Source organism: Netta rufina, assembly GCF_964035555.1.
Source record: "Netta rufina genome assembly, chromosome: 1".
NCBI lineage: Eukaryota > Metazoa > Chordata > Aves > Anseriformes > Anatidae > Netta > Netta rufina.
In genome coordinates, this window is record NC_140123.1 from 192,733,701 (window position 1) to 192,756,449 (window position 22,749).

The window sequence follows — 22,749 nt, forward strand, 5'->3', positions numbered from 1 at the left end:
GGATGGAGGGGGACCGCGGGTACAGCACGGCCACCTTACGTTTTGGAAACCCCTACAGCTGGCTCCTGTGAGGCACCCTGCAGGTGTACCGGTTTGGTTTGGGAGAAATGGGGAGGGGGTTCAGAGTCTGAAAGGTTTCTGCCGAGAATTTCCTTGCAAGTTTTTTTAAAATTTGATCAAGTTGAGCGGCCGCAATGCTGGGCCAACACGGCTCCTTTATGCTCAGGGGTAAAGCGTGGTCCACGTGGTGCTGGGTGTCCTGCTAGCACACCCTCAGCGACTGCACTGCGTGTGCAAATCTGCTTCAGGTCGCCTAAAGCAGGAATAATTCTGGAAGTTTTGAAACACTGCGTATTTTGGTGGTTTAAAAAATAAAGCGTGCCTATTTACAAAAACTAATCTGTGCTTTTTATTATGAGCAAAAGTATAATTTCATCATCTAGAAATAAGCATAGGAAGTGTTGCTGGGTGAACTTGTAGTAATTAATAACTTGTTTAATTTGATGACAGTTACGTTAAGTATTTAATATGGAACTGTGCCGTGGCTTAAAATACCTTTTTTCTGTTGATTTCTCTGTAAAAGGAAGATTTTATCACCTGGCTTTCCACATCCTATCATGCAGCATGGATGTAGAGATGTAGGCAGTTGCTCAGTTATTTTTTTTTAAGGTTATGTTGTAATACATCATTGCAGCAGTACTTTCTTGTAAGTATGGACCAAATCTCAGACACTGAAGCACAAACAGCTTTACATTGAATCAAAAGATACCTTGCAAATAAATCATTATTTCCTTTAATCGAGCTTCAAAATTGTTTGACTTTTGCTGTTCAAACACAGATTCCATTCATGTCTTAGGGAAACTTTTGAAGGCATGTGCAGAATTGTAATTTTCCTCATTTTTTTGGAACTTAACGCAGTTAACTTCCAGCAATGTCTGCAGCTGGCTGCCTAATAAAAATAACTTGCATTCCTAGAAACATTAGGTTGTACTGAGGGCAAAAATGACTAAACAGTTTTCAAAATGTAACCCACATTGTTACATTAAAATGTTTTGTCTTAGTATTAAGCTAAACTAACAGCTTAGCTGCAGTGGTATCTAGCAGTGCTTTAATTAATGTGGATTATCCATCTACAGAAAAGTTCTCCTGGTACTGTATCAGTTTGCATTGGTATCTTTGGATGTCCTCCATCTATTATTTTGAACCTATTGAAAGGCTTCCTGATTTCTGTTGCTTTAGTGATTTGTCTTTTCTTAATGCATGGAATACTTGTGTGTGGTTGCAAGAAATACAATAACCAATATTCTTGTGGTGCAAACAGACAGTGACGTTTTTATGCCTAAGAGTGTTACACTGTCTTTCATACCAGTTGTTATTTTAACAGGCAACCTCTGTTTTGTTTATTGCTCGCTGACTTCCTGATGTTAATGGAGTGAAACTGTTATAATGTAGGACTTTGTTTTAACATAGTGAAATTTTCTGAGCAGTGTTGAACTCAAAATATGGCTTTCAGTTAACTAGGAGATAAGATGCTGCAGCAATATATTTCTAGTTTGAAAACTTAGGGGCAGATTAAAAATGCAGAATTGTTCAAGTTCTGGTTCTGGAGAATTTTCAGCAGCAGACTTTTTTAGACTTTTTGTAATGAAATCGATGAGTCTCTCAGGCAAGGTAGTAATATTACGATAGTGTTGTGTCGCAAGTCTAGCAAGGTGCCCTGAGTGTAGAAGTGCTGTAGCAGATCCCTGTTGCATGACTTTGGCTTTTCCTAGGTACACCAGGTCGCCGATGAAGCAGGTCTGCCACGTAAAGTAAGCTCCACAGCTCTCGTTTTGGTCTCACAAGTGAAGAAGGCAGGTTCTTGGTGGTGTATATAGATAGCGAATGAAGAACTTTTCTCCTTTTGTATCCAGTTCTTTCCAGACCCGTTTGGTTTCTCAAAATATTAGTGTGAGGAGTTGCCCGTCCTTGCCGCGTGTGCCACGTCCTCCTTACCGCGGTTAGCTGCAGCCAGGAGCCATGAGGCACAACCTATGGGGTGGCCAGGGCCAGAGTGTTAGCTGTTGTTTTCCAAAAGGACATCCTTACAAACAGGGCAGTGCTCAGTGATGCTTTGCAGGAATAAACTGTTCAGCCGTGGTAACTCTTCATAGATTGGAAGAAAAAAATACTGGTTTGAGGCTCGGTTGTGAGAGGAACCTGCTTCAGCAGCAACAAAACTTGAAAACCCCGTCATCTCTCCAGGGTGCTTTTTCTGCTGGTGACATCGGTGTCCCTTTTACAGCTCCGCTGGCTGTCACTGGCCAGGTTGCTGCTTGCTGGGCACCCGATGGGGGTGTGAATTGCCCCAGTGGCACACTGCTGCTGAGGAGCCCTACCTGCTCCTCTCATCACACCCATCCTGCCCCGCTCACATCATCACCTTCCTCACCCGCTTCTGTGGCTCTTCGCACCCTTTACTGAGGCTATAAATACTACGAGAAAGCTCTGTGCTTTGATTTGGGTAGGTTTGGGCTGTTGTTTTTTTGTGGTTTCACACTTTTCCCCCCTTTGTTTTGGTAGCTTTCAGCTGGCTGAGCAAGCTAAGCTTGCACGGCGGGGCAGCAGGTGAATACCAGGGGCAGTGGAAAGAAAAAGCTGGGAGAGTACATGGTTCAGGGGGAACAGCAGCAGCAATTAATTATTAAATCGGCTCAGCCTGTCTTATCTAAACTACAATCTTAAAAGCGTATCTTTTGGAAAGGGCATCTGACCTTGAAGATGAAAGATCTGCTGTTTGAATTAACCTAAAAGTGATGTTTTCTGGGCTATACCTGTTCAGATTTGAGTGTTTTTCCTGCTAGTTGGTATCCACAGACTGATGATATATCTTAAGATTTAGTGGCAGTGTGTTATTTTTTTCCCCCAAAAAGGCATGCTCGTCTCCAACAGGAATTCAGAACCCTAAAAGGGGATGTGGTAGGGAGAAAGTTTTAATGTATGGAGTGAGCCTGCTCATATTATCAAAAAACACAGAAACTCTGTCAGGGACAACATAACTAAAATTCCATATGCAGTGTAGAAAATGAGAATTAAATGAAAACAAAAAGTGGTGGGGCCTGCTGGGCTGCGTATCCAGAACATTGGCTTCCTCAGCACAGCGTTCAGCAGGGAAGAGGCAGCAGATTGAGCACAAGTTTCTGCAAAAACTTTGTGAATTTACCTCAGAACAGCTTTTATTGTACGTTATCTGAGCACGTGTATTTAGTGAGAACGCACTGATGTTATGGTTTTCTCAGACTGGAGATCAGAACTAAAGAAGTAAGAAACTTGGTATGTTTGAAACATTTTCACTCTTTTTTTAATCTTAGAATTTGGGGGGAGGGAGAGAATCTGGAAGTCTGAGGGTGGTACATGTGGTCTCAGAACAAATAATGGAGAAAATTAATGTGTAATTAGTGAATAAGCAAATGTAGGAATAGTATCTATATTCCTCTTATGTATGCAGGTGACCTTTAAGACATATTTTCTGAGTGTACTTTTTATGTACAAAAGGTACAAGTATACGTCCGTATGTTTAGATAAATACTCTCTGGACTATTTTCCCAAAGTATATATTGAAGTTAATGTCCACAAGCAAGTAAATACTGGTTTAACAATTTCAAGCAACTTCTATGCAACTTAGAGTACGTTTTTGCAATACTGTCAAATGCATATATCCACATTACATGAAAATAATTGTGTGGATATCATTTAAATTTAAGTCACTGATTCTAATGCACTACTAGGAGACTGACTGAACCAAAACCTTTTAATTAAGTCAGTAAGAGATATCAATATTAATTGGAATTGAGGAGTCTGAAGAAATACAAGTTTGGGGCACTCGTGAAGATTTTTATAGCATTGCACAGATCAAGCAACAAATATGATCTTGTTTGCTCTAAGTAGTTAATATTGGAGACCTTTGCCATCTAACCCCTTAAGGAAGCAAGGTGCATACAAGGACTACAGCAATAAGCTTAAAACTCTACAATATACAGCAGCATTGCTGCTATTAGAAGTATAATTTTTGTGATTTTTACTTGTGCATTAAATCTTCGCATATCATTTAACATGAATCCTTTGCATCTAAATACTCTCTAAAAATACTCAGAAGCTTTTGGAGTCCTAGAGCAGTGGAAAAGGTTGCACAGGAGAAGTAATGAAGGACCTGTTGTCTTCCTGAGCTTGCTCTAAGAATTGCAGGTCTGAATATTGGAGAAGGAATGTTTATTCCTCTTAGGGTTAGTTTCATCTCTTTCCCTAGACGCATGTAAGCCCAATGCTGCACCCAGAGTGGTACTGCTGAGCTCCGTGGCACTGGGGAGGTGCCCAAGTGTTCAAATCATCTTGTATAAGTAATTGAGAACAAGGTCTGGTTTTTATATGATTGCTTACAATTAGCTGTAGCTACGTTCTGGGAAGACAGACACCTCTTGGAATTTCAGCTTGCTTAGACAATTTGGGTTAGAAGTTTTACACCAAGAAAATTGTGTTCAACTCCAAAAATAAATAGTTTAATAGTTTATTTTTATAAATAGCTTAATAGTTTAATAGTTCATTAATAGTTAATAGTTACAGTTATTAAATAGTTTAATAGTTTATTTTTGTTGTTACAATACTTTATTTTTAATGAGAGAAACTTATGTCTAAGGATCCCCTAGGGATCATGGCCAAGAAAGAGGAACCCATTGAATACGAGCTTTCTGAAAAGCTGACGTTTTTCCTAAGAAAGCAGATAGTGGGTTGTCTTTTCCTATGCTGGTAAGGTACTCAGAGCTGTTTTTAAACTGTCACTTGAATGTCTATTGACATCCAAATGGGCAACAGCTTCTTGGCCTGGATACAGATTGAAAAGGAAGAGACCTGTACTTGTCATATATCTCTCATCAGGCAGGATGGGGCAAACATCTTGCAAGGACTGACTGGAATCAAGTGAAGGGACTGAAATTACTATTCCCTGCCTGAAAAATGGACAAATTTCAGATGTGCAGACAGAAAAAAAATGGAAGTGGGTGTATCTCAGGCCTCCTAGGGTTTCCCAAAAATAATAGAATAATTTATGGGTTTTAGGAATGAACTGTTCAGGAGTAATGTATGCCTCAGTTAAAGCTGTGTTCCTCACCTTCCAGCCTTCTTGTTTCCTGGAGGTTAAACACGAAGGCAGAATGCCATGGCCTTTCTGGAGGAGCAGCTCTGAAAATTTGGGACTGCATCAGTCTGATGTGCAGGAGAACATAAGTGTAACTTGAATGTCTGTCAAGCACCACTTGTTAGTCAAGGATTTGTACTTTTCTTCCATACAATAATAGTTGTTTGATTTGTTTATGAAGATCTGTGATGCTTCAAGAGTAGCAGGAGTGTTTTATAGGCTGCAGACATAGCTTCGTAGAGTGTATTTCTGAAAATAGATCAGACACTTGATCTACTGGAGTTGTCGAGTCGGGGTACTGGGAATTCATAGAAATCTGTTTGCTGCTAAATATTGTTTAGATATGACACCTGCCAGTAATTTTTACCAGCAGTCTGCAGAAATGATCAGCTGGAGCTTGAGGGATTCTTCTGAGATGATCTCTGCAGACAAAAGCAGTAGAATTTTGGCTTTCCCAAATGTTCTGACCTGCACTGCTCTAAAAATCCTCTTCTGTCCACTGGTGCTGAGATATCCATGGCACTGAAACACTAGGAAACTGATTTGGGGCTTGGAGTGAGATTAATATACAATTACAGAAAAACCTGAAACACTTAGTGCGGCTGCTGCTCAAATATATGAGCTGGTATTTCATTTCTGTGCTGGGTTAATTTTTTTGCCTGAAGTCTGCTCTGTTGTTTTTGCCAGTGCTGAACTGCTGAAGCTGTAGCCTTGTTTCTAGGTGGGAAAAAAGCCTGCGTGTTGACCTACCTAGCACTACGAGGAAACAAAATTAATTTTGTCCCTATTTTAGGCCCACGCGGCTTTAGCAAGAAACACGTATACTCCCAACAGATTGGACTCTTGTTTCTGCATCTTAAAGTTTTAGTCACTGAACACGTTGCAGAGTCACCAGTCTCCACGTACTGGGTGCTAAGAAATGTCCCCAGGGTCAAATAGCTTAAAATGTGAAAGCTCTCCAACAGTAATGGTGTCCATCAGAAAAGCACTTCTTAGATTTGAGGCCTTCTCTTGAAAATTCCTTAGGAATATTATTTTGTTGCACAGCACCAAAGAAGTTTCTCCAAAGTGATGCTGGCATGTTGTCCTTTCTTAGCTGGGACAAGCCCAGCTCCATCTGTCCAAAGCTAGCTACAGAGGTGAGATGTTTTCTTTTCAAATTAGTCTTAAAAACACCCTGATAACATCTTCTTGCTGACATCAGGCATGTTAATGGCTGATTTTATGCACTGGCAAATAGGCAGTCTCCTTAATATTTTTATGTAGTAGTACTATTACCTGAGCCACATTTACAGACCCAAAAAAGCAGGCTACAAAGGAATCACTTTGAGCTGCTCCATATTTCTTAACCTAGTTAAAGCCTCTGCAACGAACAAACAGAGTGATCCTTTATTAAAAAATAAATAAATAAAATTATTTTCTGTATTATCCACGATGATACTGCATTTCTCACCCTTGGCTTGTTTTGTTTTCAACCTTTTTTTAAAGATTCTGGGTTGTGTAGTTAAAACTTCCATATCAGAATTGCAGAGGTAGAAAGCAATTACTTGCAATGCTTGCTGCGTATGATTGAGTGCACAACTTGTCTGTCATTAGCACGAGCTGTCTCTGTTAGTAGAGCATTTTCTAAAGCTATTTACTGGAAGTTAATCTATAAGGAAAATGTTTGCAGTCTTCATCTCTACTGAAGAAGACCTCTTAAATTTAAATAGGAGTTTTGATATTGTTGATGAATTCCCCTTTTTAGATTGAAAACGAAAGCACTGGTTATGGCTTCCTGAAACACTGGCTCAGGCAATCTATTGATGGATCACTTGAGACACCTAATATTAAGATATGGAAAATTGACAACCTCCTGGATGTACCTTAATCAAAAGCTAATATTAGCCTTGCTTTTCAAATAGTAGAATTTTATTTTTCAGAGAGTTGAAAGCATTGTTGTAAAATTATATTTGCTAGGCTGTTTGCATGGTTACTGTGCGCCCCTCCAACCCACATCCCCCCCAAAATAGTGTATTGTTTTGTTTTTACACGGAAGTTAACCCTTCCTTAACGTTACCCTCTGCTACAATTTAAATATTCAGAACCATGCTGGGACTTGCTTGCCATTCAAGGACTGGAAGGCAAACTTTGCCACACGCAGATGTGAGGCAGCAATTGCCACTCACTTGCCGTGCTGTCCTGTGGCTCCCCAGGATTACCCATTGCAGGGTGCTCTGCCAGCTGCCCTGCAAGCACCAGCCTGAGATATGCAAATGGGCATTAGCAGTGTCTGTAGCATCCTAGCCATAAGTGATGGAGTATGCGACACAATCCGAATTTCCCTTAAGCTTTTAATTTGTCAGCTTTTTATCAGCATGTCTGTAAGCATTTTTACTTAACTATTTGTTTTATTTATTTATACATCGATATTACCTACTACTTCTGTACTTATTACTTGATTACTTTCTCTTTTTTTTTTTTTTAATACTATTTTGTTTCATTATTCCTTTGCTTCTGTGATAACCTCTTCTGTGAGAAAAGTGTACCTACAGTGTTAATGTTTCCCCACTCAGAAATCCCAGAAGCATTTAGTATTGTTTTGGTTAGGTAGATTCATACCCCAAATATACAACATATTTTTTGGTTTTGGTTTTGTTTTTTGGGTTTTGTTTTGTCATTTTGTGTTTGTTTCTTTTTATTTCAAGCCCCGCATTGAAATTAAATGTAAAAAAAAAAAAGTAATTACAATAATAATAATAATTAAAAAAACAGGTTCTGTACCTTCAAAGATCTATTGGCTCCATTACTGGTCTGCCTGGGCTCCATTTCGGGTCCAGTGGGTCAGGATGTCTTGAATCCGGTTCTGTCTTCTGCCCTATGGAAACTGCTGCCAGGAGGACCCGAAGTGCCCCCTGAAGAGCTTACTTACCGTGACTAATCTCTGAGAGTGCTGCTTCTGTATTTTCACACTCCCCAACCGCTTTCTCTCTCCTTCCAGGGCCTCAGGCAGAGGATTCTGTGATTAAGAAAGAGACTCGGATAAATTGGGGCCGTTTCCTCGCCTGCCCCCTGGGATCCCCACAGAAGGCAGGGAGGGTGAGCAGCCGGGGAGCGCAGTGCCCCAGGGAACAGCTTTGAGCTTAATTTCCTGGGGACCAGGGCTCCATGCATGTGTGCAAATATATGCAAGTTAAATCCTGAGATACTTGTTAAGTGCTTCATGATGTGGGCTTGCATGTGTCAGAGTATTTTATGTTGGTCTCTGCTGTGAGAATAAATTTACATTCAACTGGGGTCCCGTGCTAGGCTGCTGCAAATATAGATGTTTTTGGCTTTCTGTACGGTCTGACAACTGCTCTGCTGCAGGTGGAGCAGCTTCTGCTGATGGGCTGTACCTGTGGGCTGTGCTCTTCCCCCTTAATGAATAAAAGGGGAGACTTACACCTGAGGAAGTATTTCCAGATAATGGGCAACCTAGGATTCCCAGCAGTGGTCAGCTGCATGTGGGCTTGCTTGAGAGGTGCTGTGGCATGTGGAGCTCTGCTGTGGCAAGTCCAGCTTGTTCACAGAGCCCTTCATTTCTGGTAGGGTTGTGCGGGGCTGGCTGATTGTGGGGACAGGAGAGGGCTTGGGGGCAATGCAGTGCCCTGCAGCAGGGCCCTCATCCCATGTCCTCTTGGATGTGACTGTGTAAAAATCAAAGATAATAAGACCTCAGAAGTGTAATCTTTTAGTATTGTAAAGAATATGCGTTAATCGTGGTAATTTCTGTGCTGTGAGGGTGACAGAGCACTGGCACAGTTTGCCCAGAGAGATGTTGGAGTCTCCTTCTGTGGAGATATTCAAACCCCGGCCACTATTATATTCGTGATTATGTATATGTGTGATTCAAATTAATTACTGTGTGTTATTCTGTGGAGTTTAGCCAGTGCTACAGCCTCAGAGAGACGAGGTGAGCGCATAACCTGGCTGGAGAGGCCAGGGGTTGTGGTAGCTGGCGGGGCGTTCCTCCGGGCTTTCCTCAACTTGAGGCAGGAATTGGACAACTGCTCAGAAGAGCTGGCGTCTCCTGGGCCGCTTGGCGAACCTGTCGCCTTTTGGCCTTTCCCTGATCAGGGCGCAGAGGTAAAATAAATAAATAAATAAATAAATAAGTTAAAAAAAAAAAAAAAACACCGAATAAAGCGGCCCCGGCAGCCCGCCCCCCGGCCCGCCAGGGGGAGCCCGCGGCCCCGCGGCGGGCAGCGCAGCGCAGGGCGGCCCCGGGGGCAGGATGGCGGCCGGGGCCCGGCGGGCTCGGCCGGAGGAAGCGCTACCGGCCGCGGCCCCGCTGCGGGGGAGCCGGGCGAGGCCTCGGGCCACAACCGGTGCTGGAGGGCTCGGGCAGGCGGCGGCGAGGCGGCGACAGGTACCGGGGGGTGCCCGGGGGGTACCGGGGGGTGCCCGGGGCTGGGGAGGGAGCACGGTGCGCGCTGGGGCCGGCGCCTCGCGCCCCTCTGAGGAGGCGCCTCAGGAGAGCGCGGGACTTTGCCCCTTCGCTTATCTGTGGTGTTTTTTTTTTTTATGTGTGATTTTTTTTTTTATTCTTTCCAGCCGTATCAGCGTGCTGTTGTGCAAGTATCGATCGTTCGCGTTGCCTGCCGTCTCGGGGACTGATGTCTCCTGCGATTTTCGTGCTTGCACAAACCCCCACGAAATGCGCCTGGGATTTTGGCTGGGGAGCAGGCGCTGGGTGCCGCTTGCAGCCGGCACCGCTGTCCCTTCAGAAGGGTTCAAAAAGCACAGAAAAGCTTCAGCTGGACCCATACATACAGAGGAGTTATCACGACTTCTCCCTTTTTCATAGTATGTATTTGTACGCCCTCTGCTTGCACCGTCACATCTATTTCACGTGCCGTGGGGTGCCAAAAAAAACAGTGCAAGCTCCATCTGACTGTATCGATACAAGGTAGTGCTTCAGAAATACATAATTCCTACCTTTTTCTCCTTACTTGATTAATAACATGACAGTGGTACTACAGCAGTTTAAACACAGTCTGCCACTATAGTGGGAAATTGCTGACTCTCGAATTAGCAGCTGTCAACTTCTTAATGGACTTCTTTATGTAAATTCCATAGAGCTTCTTAAATAAAGAACAAGGGAACTACCAAACGTTTGCTTTTGGAGGCTTCAGTATGGCTTGAATTGTGTAAATTTAAATTAAAAGAGAGTACTGTCATGATACTGAGTTATTCTCTAAATATATCTGATTTCTTCCAGTTTGGAGTTATTGGAAAGACAAGGATTGCCTGCAGGCTTTAAGGGCTGCTTACCATCAGCTGTAACATCGGCATTGCCACTTCACCTCTGCTGTGCTCTAGTATGGATTACAGCTCAGTTACTTTCTGTATGCAGCAATCACAGCTTTCCTCTATTTGTACTAAAAATTTGGGAAGAGAAAGAAGTTCTTTATCACCATTATGTTCTTATTAAACAGTTATAACTAAGTGACCCTAGAAAACTTGTATGGATTTTCCGGGGCGGAAGAAAACCTGCTTGTTTACCTGAAACCTGTGTCAGCTGATGGAGGGGTTACCTGTAAATCTGTGGAAGTTTGTGGCTGCTAAATGAGCTTTATCTGTAGAGCTAAGGATGTTCTGAGGTATCTGACCAGTACTGCTCTATGTTAATTAAAATACAAAACCGGCATAGCATAATTTGTTTACAAGTGGCCACATAAAGATTTTGACAGGTAGTTTTAAAGGGGAAAGCAGAAGTCATACAGAGGTAGTCTATTTCACCACAGTCTATTGCCCTTTACTACAAGAAGGAGTTTAAGGTGCTGGAGCATCCCCAGAGAAGGGCAACGAAGCTGGTGAGGGGTCTGGAGAACAAGTCTTTGAGGAGCATCTGAGGGAGCTGGGGTTGTTTAGCCTGGAGAAAAGGAGGCTCAGGGGAGTCCTCATCATGTACCTTGGCAGAAGCTGTAGTGAGGTGGTGATCGGGCTCTTCTCCCAAGCACCAAGTGATAAGATGAGGGGAAACGGCCTCAAGTTGCACCAGGGGAGGTTTAGGTTGGGTATTAGGGGAAATTGCTTTACTGAAAGAGTTGTGAGGCTCTTGGAACAGGCTGCCCAGGGAAGTGGTTGAGTCACCAGCACTGGAAGTCTTCAAGAAACATTTAGATGTAGAACTTAGCGTGGTTTAGTGGTGGACTTCAGTACGAGGTTGAAGGTTGGACTAGATGATCTTAGAGGTCTTTTCCAACCTGAATTGTTCTGTGATTCTGTATAATAATTTTAAAGTAACCAGGAACAGAGTTAGGAATTGCTTGCAAGATTTGTGATCGGCGAATTGGCATAAGATGATTAGGGAGAGTCCCTGGTACAGAGTGAACGTAGGCACCTTGTGAAAGTGGGTTCCCTTTGAGTGCAGCGAGTCTGCGAGCCCATGCCTCGGGACAGCCTGCCCGAGGAAGCAATTGCTAAAGGACTGGAGGTGACCTTATTATATTTTGCCCCTCTCTGATCCTTCACTGCGAGGCAGCCCTGTATTAATACAAGGTTGGAGGCAAAGGTGAACCAGGAACCTTCTGAAAGGGAGGCGGAGCAGGTACAGAAATCGCATCTCCAGTCGCGGTACGACTGTGGCAGTCACACGTGAGGCCCAGTGCTGGCCTCCACGCTTTGCCCCAGGGCCCTCAGGCCATAAAATTTCACTGCCCTTCAGTAAGTGTCACCTCTGAAGTTCTGTGAAAGCATTTCACAGCCTGTTGCTAATCGTGTTCCTGGCTAGAGCTGATATCTTGTGGCAGGGGGAGCAGTAATGGAGCAGAAAGTTTATTTAAACACAGCTCACATGTGTGTATTTGACAGATATGCGGACAGTTTACCTGGAAGCTGCAGGCTGAAATTTGCTGTGGCAGAAGCCCACGTGAAGGGGAAATACCTTGGGCGTATTTCCTTAAACCTTACAACAGTTGAGGCTCAGCGCAGTGCTTTCAGGTCGTGTGTTTTGCATTTCTGGTCTTTCCTAGTTCAGTGGCATTTGGCGGGGGGGAGGAGGGGAGCGTTGGCCTGTACCTTGTTACAGTAAATAAGAGGCGAAAACTTGTAAACCTTCTGCTGATATGAGTCGTCAAACATTTGGCAAAGTCTTTTGCCTCCCAGTTGTTTATCAGTAATCGAGTCTGCTCCCTTCTAGTGCTTGTGATGCTCCAGCATTAGTAAGTACTCAAAAAAAAAAAAAAAAAAAACATACACAAGATGTGCAGATAATGTACAGCAGTAGATTTCTCTTCCATTTTTGTTGGCTGTGTTATACCACCCAAAATGTATTAATTCCTAATAATGAGAATAAATTTAATGTCTTAAGATAAAATAGCGAAGACAATAAATCCTCTGTAACTTCTAGTGCTATCAGCTTTTAGGTGTTAGGCACTTGTAATCTAAGCAGATAAAACAACTGGAACTGCCAGAAGTCTCTGATAAGCAGTATTGGGGTGAACTTTGGTTTTGAACTTTTTTTTTCCTTGAATTATTTCTTTTTCAGACTTTAAGAAGCCTAGAATTCAAGGCATTTAGGACTAGGGAGAAGGAAAGGAGGGGTTTAAAGGTGGTCGATTTAGCACCTGCAGATTTCCTGCAAGTGTTACAGTGATGTTCTTCTGGGATAGATTGCTGCTTTCTCTACCTTGTGTTCTCTACCATGACACTTTGGTTTTTGCTAGCCTTTGAAACTACTTTAAGTAGTTCCATGCTATAAGTTGCTGTCTTCGGTGTAAATAGGTATTTTCCTTTCAGTATTTAGAAACAAGGTCAGTTGCTCAGGCATGGTTCATTTTGGTTCTCTTGTTAGCCATTGCTGGTTAAACCTACTGCTGTGTCTAGCTACCAATTTGCAGACTCAGCAATAAGCTTTAGAAAAGCCTTGCTCTGTGATCAATTTGCCAAAAACAGAGTGTAGTTCCTCCTCTGTAATCAAGCTGGAGTCAGCTGATTATAGCTGAGATTTTTCATGGCAGCATCCTGCATGTTGTCCTCCGTCTGCCTCTTCGGCCAAGTTACTCCCAGAGCTGAAAAAGAAAAGAATTCCAAACTCCTCCAATTTGGAAATATCTTGTATTATCTCTAAATAGTAGGATTTCTTTCAGCTATAGCAGCATCGATTTGATGAGGAGAGACAACTTCCAGAAGGGTCTAAAGAGCGTAAAGTCTCTTCTGGAGTCTGCTGTCTCCTGGTAGATGGGAGAAAGGATTCAGCCCTGCAGCATGAGCACAGATAGCTTGATTCAGAGGAAGCAATTGGCAGGTAGGAAGCAATGTTGCTCTTTTTCCATTTCCTTCCCTGTGTACCTTTTTATTTCACTGCTAATTACAGGGAAATTTTGGCTTTGTGGCCAGGAAAACCGCTTCAGCCTGGACTGGTACCGTCTGTTGCTTTGTTTTCCTTTCAGTTAGGAAAACGCTTACATTTGAAGTTTCCCCTTACTTTAAGTATCTGGCTTGAGTGACCTGGCTGTAAATCATAACCTCAAGTGATCTTGCAGCTCAGCCCCTCAGCACGGAGGCCATCCCAGCTGTATTTGGGTTTTTATTAGCGTTTGCCATGCTGGCTGGTGCTGGCTGCTGCGCTGTCACAAGTATCCCGCTCTGGTCGGCAGCGAGCTCCCCGGAGTCCAGGCGGAGGACAGCCCTGACGCAGCAGGGCAGGAATGCACGCAGCCAGCTCTGCCTTGACGCGGGGCCTGAGTTAACACAGCTCGGGACCTGGGGCACGGGGCTAATGCTGCAAGGCAGTGCCTTCAGCTGGACTCCGGGCCCTTTTCCCCGGTGTTCTTGTCTTTGGAAATGTCATACGGAGACAACCAAAGTGCCTCAGTTTAGATCAAAAAGGACTTCGGCCTTATGCTGGAAAGAAGTTGTTGCATTATTTCCAGACCCACGCCAGCCCTAGAAGTATAGGAACATTTGCACTGAGCTGCATGTAGGCTAATGAGCCCAGCTGGAGCTCATTTGTTTCTGCATCTCTGGTACAGATAATCTGACCATGGATAATTGAGTGTTGACTCTATAAATAACCGTCTGTACACTTTGCAATCCTACCCTTAAAACTGTTTTCTCCTTCCTGTTAGCTCCCAAGCTTACTCCCCTTGTAATGATTTCTTGACTGCCAGAGGTTGCTCTGTCCCCTGACAAAAGGCTGTGCTGTGCTGTTCATTCTTCCCACCTGAAGTGACGTGACACCAGCTCAGCCCTGATGGGAAATAATCAGCCTAAAATGCTTTACCTGTGCTCTGAGTGACTCAGGTGGTTTAAATCAAAACCAACTGATACATGTCAAACATGATACCTTGGGAAGATGTTTAGTGCATGCTTGTTCTCATATTTAAATATCTTCAGGCAAAACTGATTCCGTATGTGGACTCGCTTACAAGTTGGACTTGCAATGATCTTGGTTTGTTTGTTTACAAATCAAGCTCATCGGTGCTGAAACTTGCAGGAATTACTTTGAGTTGAGTTATGCCTGAGAAGTGATTTTTTTTTTTTCCCACTGAACTTGTGCAATTAATTACAGTAAAGTAATTAGGGTGCCTCATAGGAAAAATAACCCCTGTCGTCAGCTGGTGAGTTTCTACATACTCATTTTGTCCTAAAAGTTTGTATAAAATAAACCATGTGTGTGCTTCTGAGAAGATGCACAGAAAGTTGAAACCACCTGAACTGGATGGCACTGGAAGTGGCAGGAGGGAAAGCTGCCTTGCACGGCCGTGCTGCCACAGCCTTGCCATGGTGTAGAGATCACACATGCACCTCGGTGTGTAGCTGTAATGGGAATCACCTGCCTCTTTCCCCTGTGCCACTCCTGCCACGCTAATATGTGGCAGAGGCAATACAACATCTTTGACATGTATCAGTCTCTCTCATTCAGGGCAGTGATGGAAAAACTGTTGGTGTTATGACCGGGTACAGCTTTATGCCCAGCAAGGCTTCTGTAATGCACGGAGTTACTTGCAGTGACAAATGGGTAAGACACGTTCAGAGGTAGAATACCAGGTGCATTTCACATGGATTCTCTTAAGCTGATTTACATCTACGTCGTTTATGTGCAGTTAGGGCTGAGTTTCTTATTTTGCACTGTTAGATGTCAGAAATGATGCAAGTTAAATTAGAAACCATCTTTTCGGATCTGAAATTGTAAATAAATGGGAAACTAAAGGAACTCTGAAGGAAAAGAAGCAGCTAACAAAATGCCTTTACAGGTAGGCCTTTCAGCATGGTTTGCTCACAGTTTTCTTCTGTAGCAGGGTGAGGGTTTGGGGTTTTTCTGTGTGGATTGTATTAGTGAGAGAAACAGGAATAAATGACCTCTTCAGGAATTATTTTGGACATTCACTTTGGAGGCTGTGATTTAGGGGGTTATAACCTGTGGGTATTCCCGCAGTGTTCTAAATAATAGGGTTTATTACTTGTGGCAAATGAGGTGCCTGAAAAAAACGCATGAGCTGATTTATCTAAAACACTGGGAATGAAAAAATACTGTAAAAGTAAAAAAATACTCTAAAAAGCTCTTATGCTGCTTTTATTGCAGGTTTGATAATACGGATTGGAACTTAAATACAAGCTCATTCAGTTTTCCGAACAAAACAGCAGTCCTCTCTTGGGCAGGTGTGTTTGGTTAACTTGATTTTTAAAAGATGTCAGAATATTCCAAAGGGATTAATTTGAGGCCAGGGAATATCCATGAGGAGTAACGAATACACAAAAGCAGGTAAAAAATACCATATACATTTTTCAAATTGAGTTTTCCAGAAAATAATACTAGTAAGGCTCATGTGATTACAGTGATTCTGGCTGAAGAATTTTTAACTCCATGCCAATTTGTCTTCAAAGAGGCCAAGTTTCAGCGATTTTGTGAAAATCAGCAACTGTGAGGAGACACCTTACTGTGCCCCCAGGGAACAGCTTTCCTTGTGGCAGCAGCACACTTGTGCTGGTAGTTGTCATGTGTGTACCTCTAGACCTTGCTGGGGGAAGTTGGTGGGACAGGGACCACAAAAGACTCTGGATATGGGATGAAATGTAAGGGTGCTGTGGGGTGGAGAAGTTCAGGGTAACTGAGGTGGAGAAAATCTAGGGATCAAACCCATGGACTTTGAGAAAAACATTTTTCATCATTTTTCTGTTTATGGCACATCTGGTTGTTAATATAGAAAAAAAAAAAAAAAGAAATATGTTGTTTCACCAGATGCTGGGTTTGGATCCCAAATAACAGAGCTGAAAAAGCCAGAGGCTTTAAATAGTAGGTTACATGCAAGTGCTACAGAACTATTATTCTGGGCCAATTTCAGTAAGTTACAGCATTGTTTTGGTGGAGTCATGAAATCTGGGTATTTTGCTTAAACAAGGCTCATCTTGCTGTTAAATTTGTTTTATTCTTTCGCCTATAGAGGCGTTTTTAACTTGTGGAAGTTATGATGGCCTTCTGCTGGTCTGTGTGATATGGTTCACACCATTAGCTCAGTTACCTGCAAAACCGTAGTGATTGCGTTCAGCTTTGTAGGAGCTGAGCACCGCTCGTCTGATCAGTTTGGGTCTGAGTGTGGAGAAAATACGTGACACCTAACCCTGAGCTCCTTGTGGAGACTTGCCAGGCCACCTCAGCTGTCCCTCCATACTCGTCTGTGGCTATCTTATCTTCCAAAAGAAGTGTTGTTTTCTCTCTGCTTAGATTAAGCAAAACATTGAAGAGGTAGAAGTACAAATTTTCTGTAATAGTCTTATTACAGGGGCAACATCTGATGAGTTCCTGAAACATTAATGTATATAAATTATTTTGTAAATATCATTGAAGATGGAGGTAGGTAAAATATTCTGGGGTGTCTCTGAAAAATACAAGTAAATGAATAAAAACGGGTATCAGCAGATGACCTTGAGTGTAAAAGATCTGCCCTAGGCCCAGTAAAGGGCTCTGCTACATGGTATGAAGCGTGAGGGAGCAGCGATACCAAATTTTCCTCTTTTTGCAACAGTCTGGAGTAAAATTATTCCCCAGATTCTTTGGGGAGTGAATAAATGAGTTGCTTTTAAATTTATATTTCTAGTAAACTAGTGTGCCGTTCCTAACGTTATGTTTAATATTGGAATACAACGTTTAGTTACATCCAATAAATAGCCCAACTAAAGATTTCTCTTCACGTACACAGATCACCCACAAAATTCTTATTTGTCTGTGGTGCTGCCTTTGCCTGAAAGGGAAGTACTATTGCTTGACAACTTCGTAGGTTAGGGCTGGTAGTATATTTCCCTGATCTGAGAGCAAAAGTATTACCACCAGTGGAAATATTATCACCATTGGTCAGCAGGTAATAAAATAGCGCAAGAGGATGGTGAGGGCTGTCCTTATGGCATAAGCGCAGGGCACGAGGTGTAAGATGCACTCACCCCACACCCTCCCAGGGAATTCGGGATGTCTCACAGATTTCGTGTTGGGCTACCAGGGCATCTCTTCCAGCAGAACTGGAAATTTCCATGCCTAAGCTCTCCTTGCTTTTCTGTAGTAGAATGTCACGCAAAAAAACAGTGTGTGCCCGTGATTCACTTGCTCTGTTAGCTCTTTTTTTTGCCCAGGGATTTTTGGTCTTTCTGAGCTGAGGAGAGCGTGTAAATTGTGATAGAAAAACAGGTGGCTTTCCTGCAGTGTCAGGTGGCAAATAGTGATTGCACGTAGAGAATTGTGCCTCCAAAATCTCCAACTTCTTTTTTTTTTTTTTTTAAGCAAGTTAATATCCTAAATCATTAGTATCCGCTTTTAGAGCCGAAGAAATAGGCCTTGGCACCAGCATTAAATCTAGGTCTCCTAACGGCGTGACGTGAGGAGTGACATTGTCACCAGGACGAGGTATTCACTCTTCCATCCTTTTCCTGGCTCTCTCATACACCAGCAGGGCCTTGGAGCTTCAGCTTTAGATCTCAAAATACTCGCAAAGAAGCAAGCAAGTAGCCAGCAGCTTCGTTTCACATTCAGCATAATTAATCCCGCCATCTGAAGCTTTTGTGTGCCGTGATGGAGGTCTGTTCGACCCTTCCTCTTTTGTTTTTTTAATGCTTTATACCAAAAAGAAATAAGTGTTCTGGGAAATGCTGAGTGTTTTTTATGGAATTTGGCCATTTTTAAGAAATTTAGCCACTTTGGAGTAATTTAGTGTTATTCTAGAGATTAATCCTGCTGTCTCATCTGTAACTACCCTTGGAAAAGCTCAAGGCATTCTTCCCTAAATAAAAGATGTTTCAGCAAAACAGCAGGTTTGCCCTGCTCCCTTAGACGTAAACACCCTAGAAAAAGAAAGAAAAAAAGAAAAGAGTGTCTTCTGATAAAAGGCTGTGCTTCTTGTCGCTTTTAATGTTGCACTTTGGTTCACTTCTGCAGTTCCTTGGGCTGGATCAACAATTCGGGAGAAAAAAAAAAAAAAAAGAAAAAGGAAAAGGCACGCAGCCGCTTTCAGGGCTTGTTGTCCTTGGCACGGGCTCAGCTCTGGTGTCCAACTGGTAGGACCTGAAACTTGGTGCTTAACAAGTGCCGGGAGTCAAAACAGGCGGTGTGCGCGCGAGCGCCCGTGGGGTGTTCGCTGCGGCAGGTCGCCCGCCCGCTTCTTGCCGTGCGCAGAATGCCTGCTCGCGCCGCTGCCTTCCTCTGACGGCATCTGTGGCAATGGGAATCGCTTCACGTTCCAAAAGTACATGTTTACAGTCGTCGTAGAATCAGATTAAGTTGGCAGCCTGCTCCTCGCTGTAAGTGGCTCGGTTTACATTTCTTCTCCTCGCAGGATGTTTTGCATAATTTTGCTGATCCTACTCCGTCGGAGGCTTTTGGGAAATGGAGAACCGTTTTCGTGGGTTTATGTCAGAAAGCGAGGCTTGTGTTTATTGTAAATAAACACGAGCGGAACGGCGGTTATTTTAGCACTTGATAATTCCCCAATTATGTCATTTGACCTGGAATGAAGCTCGCAATTGTCGAGCTGCGTTTTGTGCAGCGGATCGGTGCTGGGGTTTGAGTTGGCAGTTTATTTCCTTTGTCAGTTTACAAGAAGTATCAAAATGAAACTGACTGTGCCGTTTCCTTTACAGTGCACGGTGCAAGGAGGGAGGAACGGTTTGCGGATATAATTTCCAAACTTTTTCAGCTGGACTCGGAGTAGTATTTTGTCCAAAAAGCTGGTAAAGTCGTCCTTCGGTCTTGCAACGTTCTGCTGTAGTTTGTTAGCTTCAGATCGGAGTTTATTTTTAGTTAGCCTCACGTACTGGCTTTTGTTAGGTTGTTGTTTTTTTTTTTTTTAGACTGTGGCTGCAAAATGAAAGTGCTTACAAGGTGTTTATGAACTCTTGTTATGAACCAGCTGCCAGTTACTGCAGGATGACACATTTCTGCAAGTAGTCTACTTGTTCAATTTTCTGGTGGCTGATCGTAGCTTTTCGGGCATGTGTGGTTGTTGTTTTTTTTTCTGTTTGGGTTTTATTAGAATTAATGCCAAGTGCATTTTTAAACTTTGAACTGGGATCAGTACAAGGTGGAAGGTTTCACTTTACTGTTTGCTGAAATTGTAAGTATACATTGCTCAACTGAGCACGGCGAAGGGCTGTGTAACAAAGCACCTCAGGATATACTGTAAATAGCAAAACTGCAACTCGTGCATAGGTGGTGTCTGCTGTTACCATAAGTAACACGGTCATCAACAAGGCGGGTGTACTGCTGGGACACAATCACGCTGTGGAGTAGATACTAAATTTCATTAACATCTGCTTATTGTAAATAGGGAACAATAAATGGTATTCGTGGTGGGTAAAGGGCACTCAGATTTGAAGGTTTATGCTGTTTTAAATACTACAAGCTTGAGCGTTGTGATGAACGTAAGCTTTTAAGGAGTTTTATTTCAACTAAATCTGTTTATTAACAGCAAATAACTTACATTTCTGGGTGTTAGCAATTATGTTTTGCTTGTTTTTTCCAAATGTAGTACCAAGCTGTAATCCCTCACGCCGGGTCACTGAGTTACTCATGGGTCAACTTAAAACTGATTTTGCTGTAGGCCTCTTGTATGCAGGAAGTAGGATCGTGCTGAGCGAGAATTATGTTTCGAAATGACTGTTGCTGACAAAGTTCTAGTGTGCTCTTCTGTCAACGACAGAGGGATTTTTTTTGAAGTACCTGCAAAAAATACTGAAAGACCAAAGGCGTATCTGTCTCTGCGCTCAAGCTGTCTCATGACTTCTTTCCTTTGCAGTCTTCTAAGTCTCGCCAGCGGATGAGACGCTTACTGTGGGCAAAAGCTGTTCACTTGATTTGATGAATGTTGAGTAGAGCATGTTGGGTAAGAATGGATTTAGGTGGAATATACTGTGCATGGTATTTGTTGGTAGTCCAAATTGGAGAAATCTGTGGTTTCGGTATCATATAAAGGTCTTCTCTGGGTGCACTACTGCTGCAGTGCACCTAGAAATATGTGGTTGGCTTAATTTACCAGCGATGTATTTAATGTTGTGTTGTTGTATTTAAGGTTTGCTGAGAGCTAAGGGGGTGTTGCATCTTTCATAAGGGATAGTCGAGGCAAAAATTAAAGAGAATGCATTCTACTTCAAAACGTGTTTTGCCTCTTTTCCCACACACTATTTGTAGATCTGGAGATCATGTTGCCTTCCTATTGCTTTGCTTTTTTGCTTATGATTAGAAGGAGATGTGGCGTTTCCTGCAAAACAGCTGCTAGTATTCCCCGGTGGCCAGTCAAAGAGGATCCAGTGGAATTACAGATTCAAAGACAGACCTAGAGGACTTTGGCAGCTGCAGCAAAGGTTTTGGGGAAAGGTAGGGGACTGCGTTCTGTAGGATGCAGGAAGGAGGAGTTGAAACTGAGTGCAAGGGCAGGGGAGAGAAGCTCTGGAGATTCAGGGACTGTTAAGTCTCCAACAACATAAGGACTTCACATCTAGCAAACAATTCAGATTTGGCTGAGAAAGTTGGACTGCGTCCATGTTTCCATAGGACATGGAGAATCTCCTGGAAAAGTTTAAGATCGTTCGCAATGCTACTGATGCAGAGTTGGCGAGGCGCGGTAGGACGGTCTGTAGCGTTGAGCTTTTGGGCACTAACCAGAAAAAACGACCGGTATCGATCTGCGATCGATTCTTCAGAAAGCGCCGTGAATTCAGGGCGAGCGTGTTAAACTTCTGCGATTCCTGTCGTTAATACATTAACTGTTTGACAGCACGAGTCACATGTTGCTTGTCAGTTGCTGCAGTGGCTGCTCTGAGACAGCTGAGAGGTTGCAGAAGGATTAATGCGGTAAAGAGGATTGCAACTTTGATTGTGCTCTCTCTGTTCTTTGGATTTGACAGCAACTGCTATTTGGGAAGAAAACAGAATGTGTGTTGTTATTTTTGAGGAGCACAAGCGTAGTTGGAAGTATTCAGATTAACTGGAAGAGTTGGGGGCATTTTTCATATTTTAAACTTGAACACATTCACATCACTGTAAGCTTCTGCAGAAACTGAAATGGGTGTAAAACTTGGGTCAGTGTTCTAGGAGCGGTGACTGGATTTCTAGTTGTCTTGCAGGACTTTTTTATTATTTTTAGGGGCAAAAACTTTCATCCTACTTTCTGTTCGTGTATAACCAGTGACTCTGCCATTTGTTCAAGTAAACAGGGACAGATACGTCCACAGCTGTGTGTGTGTGAGTTCATCTGCCCTGCTAGATCTAATTCATCTATGTAGAAACTGCAGATGAGTGTAGAAGCTTCTACATGGATGGCTAGTTATGTTCTGGATGTGCTAGCACGTGAATATTTGACTTGATAATATCTATCTGATGTGCAAATGTCTTTTATTCACCTATTAATTTACTAATTAGGCCGAGTAACAGCAGATTAATAATGTAATAAGTAAAATATTAATAGACAAATTAGTAGAAATTTTTAAAGAACAGATGTGACTGGGAAATTTAGTTTGATAAAGAAGCACCGCACAGAAACAGGAGCTCGTACAATAATAGCCCTTATCCTAACAGCTCTTGCGAAGAAATCTATCAATATTTAGCTATGATTTATGCCCCCACCATCAGGATTTTCTATGAGGTTTCACACCTTTGGCAAGCCCAGCCTCCTGCCGCAGTGTCTGCCCAGCTTAAAGAATTGCTTTCTGCTGCCTTTCGAGGAGTTTCTCCTCCAGCACTCCTCTGCAGCCCTCCTGGTAAGGTGCTGCTGCCCACACTAAGGCGATGTTACCTTGCATGAGTAACCTTGTCGATTTTTCCCTGTCGTAGTGGTGTCCGACACTATCAACAGTTGTGCGGCCCCGGCTATTTATGTTCTTCCTGCTGTGTGACTTTAGAGGGGTCACAATTTCCATTTTGCATATAGGAAATTTCAAGAGAAGCTGAGTAACACTGCTAATTCGCAAAGTATCAGAGGCTCTCTGAAGCGCAGAGGGCTTTCTGTAGTTGTGCTTTGGGGGAAGAATGGAGCTGGAGGAGATGAGAGGAAACACCACATTTAGCAGTCAGTTCTGATCGCAACACTCACCACCAATCTGGCACACTGAGATAAAATATAGAATCTTCTGAG

At 42.9% G+C, this 22,749-nt stretch overlaps 1 protein-coding gene across 7 annotated transcripts in view; it reads left to right on the forward strand.

Annotated features, from left to right (window-relative positions):
• ATXN7L1 (ataxin 7 like 1) overlaps positions 1-22,749 on the forward strand; it is a 116,122-nt gene that overhangs the window by 56,522 nt on the left and 36,851 nt on the right. The window contains exon 1 of one of the 7 annotated variants that reach the window (XM_084306494.1): positions 9,248-9,560. The exons of the other annotated variants lie outside the window; for them this stretch is intronic. The gene's annotated coding sequence lies outside the window, so the exon portion shown is untranslated. Of the gene's footprint in view, positions 1-9,247; positions 9,561-22,749 lie in introns of those variants that run through there. 7 annotated transcript variants of the gene reach the window in all.